Here is a 12,241-nt window from a genome sequence, read left to right on the forward strand (position 1 = left end):
TGCGCTCTCTCACAGAGTCCTCTGCGGGTAATGTCTCTGAGTTTGGCCCATAAATCCTAATCAATTTCCCCAAATTTTCTCAGAATTTTGGTTGCAGACGGGGATCGATCTTGACCTGCGGTGGTTATAGACACTAGGATGCTAAAGCGAATCAGTAAAAGGCCACGGTCGGCGTGGGACGTCGGACTCTCGGAATTCGAACCAGAGGCGCACCGGTCGATGTTGGCGGGTAATCAAGGGAATGGAAGGCATGGATCGCCTCCGAAACGAGACGATGATTGTGAAGGGCATTATGTTTACAATCTCGGCGAGAATATCACTCCAAGCTGTAAGTTTGATTTTCCAGCATCTGTTTTGTTTTTTTTATTCTTTGAAAAAGTTCGAGTGTTTGAATTGAGTTGCATATATTATAGAGGTTTGTCGATTATGATTGTGGTTTTGTGTTAATTTTTTGGCAGATAAATTACTTAACAAGATGGGTGAAGGTCATCTGTCAAGTGCCCCGATGTCTACAAGATTTTACAATTTCACTCGTTATGCTGCTTGAAAGAGAAGGGAAGAAGTAGTTCGCGGTAGTCAATTGTGGTGTTGATGGGGCGATTACGGTGTTGGGATGATGGTCGAGATCGGAATAAAAGCGTGTTTGTGTTTGTACTTTGTAGGGTTGTAATCTGGGTTTATTGTTCTGTTACTTGGGCTGCTTGGATCTATTGTTTCTGCGGAAGACTGGAGAAGGCAAGACAATGCACAAAATAAGTCCCTTGAAATAATTTAGCAGGGGTTGTAGGGCTTTGACCACAATGCTCATGTTTGGGCGAAAATCAGCCTCATATTGCACACACAAGGCAGCAACTGCAGCCATCTATAATCAAGAAATAGTAGCATGTAGTACTAGACATTTGTTTGCAAAATCAGACTTGGCTATTATGTTTTATCTTCAACATACAAAGTCATGAAGAAAATAACAATAAATCTGCTAGTTTAGCAACTGCACACTCTGTTCAATAACAAAAGCGAATCCATCAAGATTACATATCTGAGTATATATGCATGTGTGTGAGAGACAGCGAATACTTTTCCAATAGCCTTGGCGGGGAATTCTCCTCCTAGTCTTTGCATTAATGCACTGCCTAACTTTGTCTTCACTAAGTTTTGGCGTAGCGTAACAAATCCTGAAATTCCAAAATCAGCTTGGTTAATATGAACAAGAGCATATTCCTATGTCTAACAACTAAGAGACAGATAACAGATATAGTACCCATGTCACTAGGCTCTGCTGTCCGCGTGGTAATGTATGATCAACAGGTTTTCTTCCGGTCAAAAGCACTAGCAGGACAGCACCAAAACTGTAAGTATCACTTTTGGCATTCGACTGTCCAGTCATCGCGTATCTGTGACACACAAAATAAAATTAGTGAGTACACTAGTACTCGGGGCCTGTCAGATACAAAACCGTAGGTAGTAAGTATTTAATGGCTAAGCTGATGTTCACTCATTAATATGCAATGAGGAAAATAAGTAAATCCTAAATCCTCTGAAACAATTTGGGGTTTTTTATAGTGAAATTACAAATGCATGTGAAGGACTCTCAGCCATCAAAACAGCATTGTTTCAAGTCGAGAAGGACCAAACACATTACATAGTTGCAGAACACAATCTTTAGAGAACCCAATAAAAGCTTACTTTGGGACATGATAACCAAAGGTTCCTAGAACACGAGTGGAGTGAAGACGTGCGGCCATATCAGGAGCTTAATTGGATAAATCAAAGTCTGCAATCTTAGCAACATCATCATCAAATATTAGTACATTGCTGGACTTGATATCATGATGAATGATATGGGGGTCCGTCTTTTCATATAAATACTTGAAGCCTCTTGCAGCACCCGCTATATCCTTCAGTCATAGAGTAGAAAAGAATACTTCAATTCAGGGTTAATTCAATGATTCTATTCATCCCACAATGGGTGTATATATACAAGTACAAAGGAGTAGTCTAACTCTAATAGGAAACAATCTTTCCATAATTGCAGGATATCCTAATTAAATAAAATCCTAATTATTTACAGATTTACAGCGATTCTACACTCCACCTCAAGTTGGTGCATAGATGTCTATCATGCCCAACTTGTCAGCTGAGCTGTCAAATACCTTCCTGGACACTCATTTAGTAAGAACATCAGCTAATTGCTCCTCTGAGTTTACAAATGGAAAACGAATAACCTTTCTGTCAAGATTTTCTTTAATAAAATGACGGTCAACCTCCACATGCTTTGTTCTATCATGCTGAACTGGATTATGTGCAATCTCAATGGCAGCTGTATTATCACAATGCAAATCCATAGGCTTTTTAAGCTTGTAACCCAGGTCTTTCAAGACATTACGAATCCACAACATTTCACAGACTCCGTGTGCCATACCTCGGAACTCAGCTTCTGCACTTGATCTGGCAACAACTTTCTGCTTTTTGCTACGCCAAGTGACAAGGTTCCCTCCAACAAAGGTGAAGTACGCAGATATAGAACGTCTGTCAGTTTTATCACCAGCCCAATCTGCATCTGTGTACCCAACAACTTCCAATTCATCTTTTTTCTGAAACAGTAACCCTTTACCTGGTGCCATCTTCAAGTACCTCAAAATACGAAAGACAGAATCCATATGCTCTTCACTAGGACAATGTATAAATTGACTAACAACACTCACAGCATAAGCAATATCAGGTCTCGTATGTGAAAGATGAATCAACCTTCCTACAAGACGTTGATACCTCCCTTTATCAGTTGGAACTTGATCAGGATAAATAGCAAGTTTGTGATTCATCTCAATAGGTGTCTCCATTGGTCTGCAGTCCAGCATCCCCGTTTCAGCAAGTAAATCATGGACATACTTCCTTTGTGAAAGCAAAATTCCCTTCTTAGACCTCGCAACTTCAATACCCAGAAAATACTTCAGTTGTCCCAGATCCTTCATTTCAAACTCCTTTGACAGATACTTTTGCAATTCATTCATCTCTTTCGGATCATCCCCTGTAACAATCATGTCATCAACATACACAATAAGAGCTGTAATCTTACCATTCTTGCATTTGATAAACAAGGTATGGTCAGAATTGCTCTGTCTGTGTTAACGTTAGTGATCCGTGGGGATCTCTAGTTAGCTATAAATAAAGAAAGAGAGAGAGAGAGAGTGACACAAGATGTATAGTGGTTCGCCTCCGCATGAGCGGGAGACTACGTCCACTTGAAAGCTATACTAGTGTGTCGAGCCTTGCGGCCTAACAAGATTACAAGAGATGTAATGAATGTGTTGAGTTGTGGGAGGAGGCATTCCTTTTATAGATGAAGGAATGCCCTTCCTCTACTTATTCTTCGATGTGGGACAAGTTTCCACATATTTCTAGTCTAGAAAGCCTAGAAGCATGTAGAAAGCTATGTTTGTGGTGGCATCTTGGCAAGGGCGGGAAGGTGGCTTCCCGGTGGCGGATTTGCGACTTCCGGATACCGCCGCGTAGCCTGAACATAGGGCTACACGATGTATGTCTTGGTTGGGCCTTGCCATGTCTTGTGGATGTCCCAAAGTAGGTGTTACTTATGCTTGGTGATGTAGTAAATACTCCATATTATTGGAGGTATGTACAAGTCCCCGAAGTCCCCAAGTAAGAGGAGCTTCTTGGTTGGGGAGTTCAAATCATGAAGTCATCAAGCATAAGTAACCGGGCGGTACGGAGCCCCTACAAGTCCCCGAACTCCGTAAGCAAGAAGGGGCTCGTTAACCTGCACAACAAAAACAAAAAGCAGGCATACGTAGAATGCTCGTTGCATTGGGCAACAAATGTGAGTTGCATTGATATGCGTTTGGCATATATAAACGTATGAGGTGCGTGATACATGTTGATGTATACACGCGAATGGCGTCGAGGACGATCGATTATGACGGACAAACTCGAGAGCGCGTATGGCCGTGTGAGCATATGGATTGCATATGATAAATGTAAGTTGGATGAGCGCTGCGAAGGTAAGCGTTTGGTTGGTTGCCGCATGTGTTAATGGAATGCGAAAAGAATTTGATTTGTCGCGGGCGACAAATGGTAGAAAAATTCCATGTTCGATTAACGTGTGGTGTGTTGAGTAGAATGCCGGGAAGGCGTGAGCGGGAAGCTCAAGGGGGATGAGCGGAAGCGCAATGGGATGCCGGGAAGGCATGAGCGGGAAGCTCGTGAGCGGAAGCTCAAGGGTTGCCGGGAAGGCATGAGCGGGAAGCTCGTGAGCGGAAGCTCAAGGGTTGCCGGGAAGGCATGAGCGGGAAGCTCGTGAGCGGAAGCTCAAGGGTTGCCGGGAAGGCATGAGCGGGAAGCTCGTGAGCTGAAGCTCAAGGGTTGCCGGGAAGGCATGAGCGGGAAGCTCGTGAGCGGAAGCTCAAGGGTTTCCGGGAAGGCATGAGCGGGAAGCTCAAGGGTTGGGCCCCTGCTAGGCCCGCTAGAGAGTCCCCGACTCCCCAGCCATGTTTGTTGAGGGGGAGCTGCACGGAGCAGAGGGTGTTGGGAAGCGATCCCAATCTTTGGTACCCAAGCGTCGGGGTTAACTGCCGGATCAATGGCTGCCGTAGGCTGTGTTAACTAGTCCCTTGCTGCCGGATCAATGGCTATTATGAGGCGTTGCCTGACCGCTTGGCGGTTTTGGTCGTAGACCGTGGACTCGTAAAGTTTGTATGTGCACGAAAAAATGACACACACATAGAGCAAGCATGTACGATGTAGTAAAGTGGCCAAGAACATGTCGTAGGCATGCTTAAGGGTTATAGAGACATGTATAGTCATGGCATCGGCGGTAGCTCAAATTGCAAGAGCGTAAGAGATAAGATATTGTTACTTATCTTGTGCGAAGTTGGAGGCTAGCGGAGTTTGGCCGAGCGTGACGATCCAATGTGCCGACGAAACATCATAGTAGAAAGCTAATGATTTCGCTGACGGTGCCTGTGCCTCCTTAACATAAGAGAAATGATTAGTAATCAATCCATATAGTGGAATTGATTAAACATGAGTATATTAACCATGGGTAAGTATGGCGTGTAATGAACAACATGTTCATGTGAAAGTTGGTATCTATGAATTGTCATAGAGATGCTGGTCAATGTGATAAGGACAATTGATGAAATCATGCTAGAAGTAACCAAGTACGTGTACCCACAGACGGCCTGACATGTGCGATAAGAAAGCCATGTGATGAGTCTGTATATACATGGGTAGACCTTGTAAACATGTGTGAATATACATGGGTATACTCTGTCAAGGTATGCATGAGTACTGACACTTAGCCGCCAGTTGACGCAGACAACCAACTCACATGCAGGCACGTGAATGACCTAAACAAAAAGCATGTGCATACCTGGCACAGTTCTGTGTGGACAGAATAAAGAGATAAGAAATACTTATCGTGATAGTTGCAAATGAACTCAGCAGTTGTATAGGCCGGCGGAGGCCGTCCGGTGATGTAGTCCGGCGGAGGCTCTACATTTGGAGCTCAGGGGAGTGGCCGTTCAGCGGAGACTCCAGAGTTTGGCGGAGATTCAAGAGTTCGGCGGAGCGGAGGATGGTGGAGACGTGACCGGACTGGAATTTGCGCGATAGAAAGTTCGGCGGTGCACAGTCCGGCGGTGCCCAATCCGGCGGAGACGGCCATGACATTGGGCTCGGCGGAGGCATTGTTTTCTAGTGGGGCCGCTAGTCGGAGGCTGTGATCGGCGGAGCAGCGGAGGGTGCGCTGCCGGCGGATGATTGTCGTCGGCGGTGGGGCCCAGCGGACAAGGTCCAGCGGAGCGGAGCTTGCAGCAAGGCTTGGCGGAGCGTTGATCGAAGGACATGGAGGTGGTTCTTGTTGGCGGTGCCACAAGAAGCAAGGCTAGAATCTAGCGGTGCCTCATGGTGTGCTTGGCGGAGAGTTGGGCCAGCGGAGGAGGTTTTGCTCAGGGGAGTTTAGCCGCTGGTTATGGTCAGCGGAGGTCGGTGATGCTTTGGCCAGCAAAGCTCAGCGGAGCTGTTTAGTGGAGCAACGAACCGGGAGTTGGAAGCCTGGCGGAGGTTTCGTCCGCCACAGAAGTTCGAAGCCGGAAAACCATATTGTTGCCTAGCGGGACCTTGGCCAGTGGGTTGGCAGAGCTGAATGGAGAAAACCAGTGGGGGATGCCGGCGGGGGTCCCCTGGCGGCAGAACACGAGTTCGGCGGAACCGAGGTCTGGCGGTGATGACGCTGGCGCTGATGAAGAATGGTGATGGGTGTCCAGAGTAAATCTCTGGGTGTCCAGAGAAAAGTTGGCACCTACAAGTTTTTTTGTTTTTTTTTTTTTTTTTTGTTTTTGTGCTCAGCGGAGACCTTCATGGGTTGGGCGTTTGACCAACCTTGACTGGTGCTGACCGAAAGTGTGACCAAGCCTGATGGGCGTTGACCAACCCCGCCGGGCGTTGACCAAGCTTTGACCGCCCCCAATGTTGGTGTTTCTGCAAGTTTTGACCACTCCATGGGCGTTGACTAACTCCGCTGGGCGTTGACCACGTGTTGACCAGCCTGCAAGGTGCAAATTTCTGCACACTCTGCTCTAGTTGCCGCCAAGAAACATAAATTCAAACATTACGAATCCACAACATTTCACAGACTCCGTGTGCCATACCTCGGAACTCAGCTTCTGCACTTGATCTGGCAACAACTTTCTGCTTTTTGCTACGCCAAGTGACAAGGGTCCCTCCAACAAAGGTGAAGTACGCAGATATAGAACGTCTGTCAGTTTTATCACCAGCCCAATCTGCATCTGTGTACCCAACAACTTCCAATTCATCTTTTTTCTGAAACAGTAACCCTTTACCTGGTGCCATCTTCAAGTACCTCAAAATACGAAAGACAGAATCCATATGCTCTTCACTAGGACAATGCATAAATTGACTAACAACACTCACAGCATAAGCAATATCAGGTCTCGTATGTGAAAGATGAATCAACCTTCCTACAAGACGTTGATACCTCCCTTTATCAGTTGGAACTTGATCAGGATAAATAGCAAGTTTGTGATTCATCTCAATAGGTGTCTCCATTGGTCTGCAGTCCAGCATCCCCGTTTCAGCAAGTAAATCATGGACATACTTCCTTTGTGAAAGCAAAATTCCCTTCTTAGACCTCGCAACTTCAATACCCAGAAAATACTTCAGTTGTCCCAGATCCTTCATTTCAAACTCCTTTGACAGATACTTTTGCAATTCATTCATCTCTTTCAGATCATCCCCTGTAACAATCATGTCATCAACATACACAATAAGAGCTGTAATCTTACCATTCTTGCATTTGATAAACAAGGTATGGTCAGAATTGCTCTGTCTGTGTTAACGTTAGTGATCCGTGGGGATCTCTAGTTAGCTATAAATAAAGAAAGAGAGAGAGAGAGTGACACAAGATGTATAGTGGTTCGCCTCCGCATGAGCGGGAGACTACGTCCACTTGAAAGCTATACTAGTGTGTCGAGCCTTGCGGCCTAACAAGATTACAAGAGATGTAATGAATGTGTTGAGTTGTGGGAGGAGGCATTCCTTTTATAGATGAAGGAATGCCCTTCCTCTACTTATTCTTCGATGTGGGACAAGTTTCCACATATTTCTAGTCTAGAAAGCCTAGAAGCATGTAGAAAGCTATGTTTGTGGTGGCATCTTGGCAAGGGCGGGAAGGTGGCTTCCCGGTGGCGGATTTGCGACTTCCGGATACCGCCGCGTAGCCTGAACATAGGGCTACACGATGTATGTCTTGGTTGGGCCTTGCCATGTCTTGTGGATGTCCCAAAGTAGGTGTTACTTATGCTTGGTGATGTAGTAAATACTCCATATTATTGGAGGTATGTACAGTCTGTATCCAAAGGCTTTCATGGAATTTGAAAATCTTCCAAACCAAGCTCTTGGAGACTGCTTCAGGCCATACAAAGACTTCTTCAATTTACACACCTTGCCAACGTCACTTGGGTAATTCTTAACACCTAGGGGCACATCCATGTACACTTCTTCCTCTAAATTCCCATTAAGAAACGCATTCTTCACATCAAACTGGTGTAAGGGCCAATCAAACTGGTGCAAGTGAGATTAGAATCCGGACAGTATTAATCTTTGCCACAGGTGCAAAAGTCTCCTCATAATCAATCCCATAGCATTGTGTATATCCTTTGGCAACCAACCTCGCCTTGTATCTATTAATAGTTCCATCTGCATTAAGCTTCACAGTAAATACCCAACGACATCCTACAGTCTTCTTTCCAGCTGGCATAGGTACTAGCTCCCATGTTGCATTCTTTTGAAGAGCTTCCAATTCTTCATTCATCGCCTTTGTCCATTTTGGATCCATCAATGCATCCTGCACGTTACTAGGAATAGATACAGTAGATAATTGATCAACAACAAGTGCATGTGACCCAGAAATCCTATGGTTAGACATAAAATTAGCTATAGGGTATTTAGCTTTGGCTTTGATATCTGGTTCATATTGTTTCTTAGGAATTCCCTTGGTAACCCTTTGTGATTTCCTAGGTTCGACACTTTCTAACCCAGAAGACTCATTAAAGTTTAGGGGTACCTGAGGTGGATCATTCTGACCGGGATCTTCAGTTGGTGATGCAGAAGGGGGAATATCTTGTGTGTGAGCTTCAGATACATCTTGATTTTGATTCAAACTATCCAGAAAAGTCATCTCTTCTGTCTCGGAATTCACAACGCTCTGTTCCGCAGTTGCATTCTCTGTTTCGGATGTTACAACACTCTGTTATGCAGTCGCATTCTCTGTTTCGAAATTCACAACACTCTGTTCGGCAGTCGTATTCTCTGTTTCGGAAGTCACAACACTCTGTTCGGCAGTTGCATTCTCTGTTCCAGAATTTCTACCTTCAAATTGTTCCTCCAAATTTTCCAAGTCTTCAAAGACATCAAAGTCAATAATAGAACAAGGATTCCCTTCACAACCTTTCTCCCCCTGAAGGGAAGACTGAGAAGCTCCCCCTGAGTAATTTGGCTCAGATTCACGGAATGAGACATCAAGAGATATATGTATTGTATTAGTGAGTGGATCATAACATCTGTAGCCCTTCTGGAAGTCAGCATAACCAACAAATATACACTTACGGGCACAGGGATCAAGCTTGCTGCGTTGAGGCTTGGGAATATGAACGTAAGCTGTGCACCCAAACACCCGGGGCTCCAAATTAGGCATAGAAGGGATGGTCAAAAGTGTATGAAGCTTCTGATGAGGATTCTGAAACTCAATCACCCGTGAAGGAGTACGGTTGATAAGATATGCTGCTGATTTTACTGCTTCGCCCCAATAGGACCGAGGTATATTCATGCCAAACAAGGAAGCACGAACAACTTCCATCAACTGCCTGTTCTTCCGTTTTGCTAAACCATTCTGTTGAGGAGTATAAGAATTGGAGGTTTGATGACGAATTCCATGTGACCGGCAAAACTTAATCATAGGGCCATTCACAAACTCTCCACCATTATCAGACTGAAACACTCTGATGGATTGTTGATACTGAGTTGCCACCATTTTGTGAAATTTGGTAAACATTCCAAATACATCACTCTTATTCTTCAGTAATGACACCCATGTCATGCGAGTGCAATCATCAATAAACGTTACAAAATATCGAGCTCCAGAAAGAGAAGGAATTTTCGCAGGACCCCAGACATCGGAATGAATCTTCATAAAAGGAACAGGACTTTTATTAAGACTTGGTGAATATGAAATACGGTGACTCTTGGCCAGTTCACAGATGTCACAGTGGAAATCCAAATCACTAATAACTGAAAACAATTGAGGTTGCAACTTCTTAAGATAACGAAAGGATAGATGATCTAAACGGCGATGCCATAACCATACAGCTTCCTTCGCATTCTCGACCCCGTTGATCTGATTAGCTTGTCCCAAAAGATGCTTCTGTTTCTTTCCAGTCTCGGTCAGATCCAGATAATATAATTTCCCCCTTCTAACACCATAACCAAGAATCCGTCGAGTCAGAATGTCTTGAAACACACAGAAAGACGGATAGAAGGTCACAATACATGCAAGAGCTAAAATAACTTGACCAACAGACAGGAGATTATAAGCTAGTGATGGAACAACTAAGACAGATTCAAGGGTTAAGGTATCAGATAAAGCAATAGAACCTTCTCCGGTGACCGGAGTTGGTGTACCATCAGTAGTAGAGACAACGTCTTGAGGGGAACGTCTAAGGTTTTTCACAAGACTTGGGTCATTGGTCATATGGTCAGATGCACATGTATCAATTATCCATGTACTATTAAAAGTAAACCTTACCCTTCATACCTGACTGCGCTACATTAGCGGAGGCATTGTCTAAGTAAACTTCCTCTTTAGTAGCAACAGCGGCCTTGCCCAGATTCTTTCGCGATTTCTTGGTGAAGTCCCACCAATCAGGGTAACCAATCACTTCATAGCACCGCTCCTTGCTATGACCTAATTCCCCACAGATAATGCACCTTGTGTTTGCATATGGATTTGATTTACCTAGAGGACGGTGTGGAGAAGGTCCTGAGAAGCCTGGAGGAGGACCCTGTTTGCGTTGAGCCATAACAGGAAATTCGGTAGTTACCGAATGCCCCATAGCCTGTTTCTCTGATTGCATCATTGAGGAATTCATGATTTTCGCAGGATTGGAATTTCAAGGGTTTCAAGATGGATATGAATGTTTTGGAATTTTTTTTTTTTTTTTTCGAAAAAAAGGTAGGGTGATGGTGGTTTGAAATTCAAGATGGTTTGATTTCAACGGTGGTGATACGCAACGGTTTGTGGTGTTCTTCGGGATTCAGGATTCAGGATTCAAAGGATGCAGCGCAAGTTCAAAGGATTGAACCTGCTCTGATACCAAGTAGAAAAGAATACTTCAATTCAGGGTTAATTCAATGATTCTATTCATCCCACAATGGGTGTATATATACAAGTACAAAGGAGTAGTCTAACTCTAATAGGAAACAATCTTTCCATAATTGCAGGATATCCTAATTAAATAAAATCCTAATTATATACAGATTTACAGCGATTCTACAAGATGCACGCTCCCTGAAACTAGCTGGTCATCCACCTTCTCTTCAGATACAGGCGTAAAGCATATTTAAAATCAATGAGCAATATCCATCAGTATTCTTCCATAACATGTTTAACTCTAAATTACTCTACATCTCTATGAGCCTCTCTAAGCCATACAACCTGCACAGATACAATCTTTTGAAGGCGAGTGCCTCTTTCAGCCACCTAAAGAAACTTCATCACACCGATGTTGTTTCATTACTGAGACCAACATATCTGACCTGCACATCTAACATGGGCAATCCACATTCTTAAAACATTGATAACATAGGCTAAAGCCATCAAGCTGAACAACTTTATCAAAAATGTGGTGAGAAAAAGCAACAGAATGAAACTAACCTCACCAAAATCAACAGCTCTGCCGAGAACATCAAGTTGTTCCTCCATAGTTGTCAAAACTGAAATAAAATTATGAATTGATTACTTGAATCTATCAATGGCCACAGTGACATTCCCAGCATCCAAACACTTCGGCCCAATAGACAAATCGAGAAGGAGAGAAAGCAACCCGTTCAAGCTCTACCAATTTCTTTAAGAAAAACTGTAAAGGGGAGAAAAAGGGGGGGGGGGGGGGGGGGCTGTTATGGGAACTCTTTCATCAGAAAAAAACAGAGTGGGAAGTTTAATTTTTGGCCCAAAAGATGCGCGGGTTTAGAGCAACGACTGAAAAATCGATAAATGCAAAATTTGAGAGCACTTTTCATTTGTCACGCGGACCCAACTGACTTGAAAACTGCAAACAAAAATCCCATTGACACCAGCCAGGACTCAAACTCCGATCACTCATGGAGAGTCAAAGTGACTCGACCATTATTGCAACAAGGTCAGTTGCTTAGTTGTTAGATCTCTTTATATAAATAAGAGATCCACAAATTATGATAAATATGAAATCAACAACCAATTTACCACTAAATTTTTTTTTTTACCAACCACCAATATTTTATTGGTCTAATCAATTATATTCACTATTTCATCTATTATAAAAATTTAAAAATATTGAGAGTTTTAGGTTAAATTTCAAGAAATGTTAGAGGACTCATTAGCATGTACTACTCCACCTGCTTTTCTCACTTATTTTAAAGAGGATCAAAGGATTTCACTCCTACCCCCATGGTGACT

General features: G+C 43.7%; 1 pseudogene; it reads right to left on the bottom strand.

Annotated features, from left to right (window-relative positions):
• Positions 1-470: 470 nt before the first annotated feature.
• Positions 471-11,509, bottom strand: LOC133716122 (probable receptor-like protein kinase At2g47060; annotated as a pseudogene).
• Positions 11,510-12,241: the final 732 nt, after the last annotated feature.

This window comes from Rosa rugosa, chromosome 6, assembly GCF_958449725.1.
Source record: "Rosa rugosa chromosome 6, drRosRugo1.1, whole genome shotgun sequence".
In the NCBI taxonomy this organism is placed as follows: Eukaryota; Viridiplantae; Streptophyta; class Magnoliopsida; order Rosales; family Rosaceae; genus Rosa; species Rosa rugosa.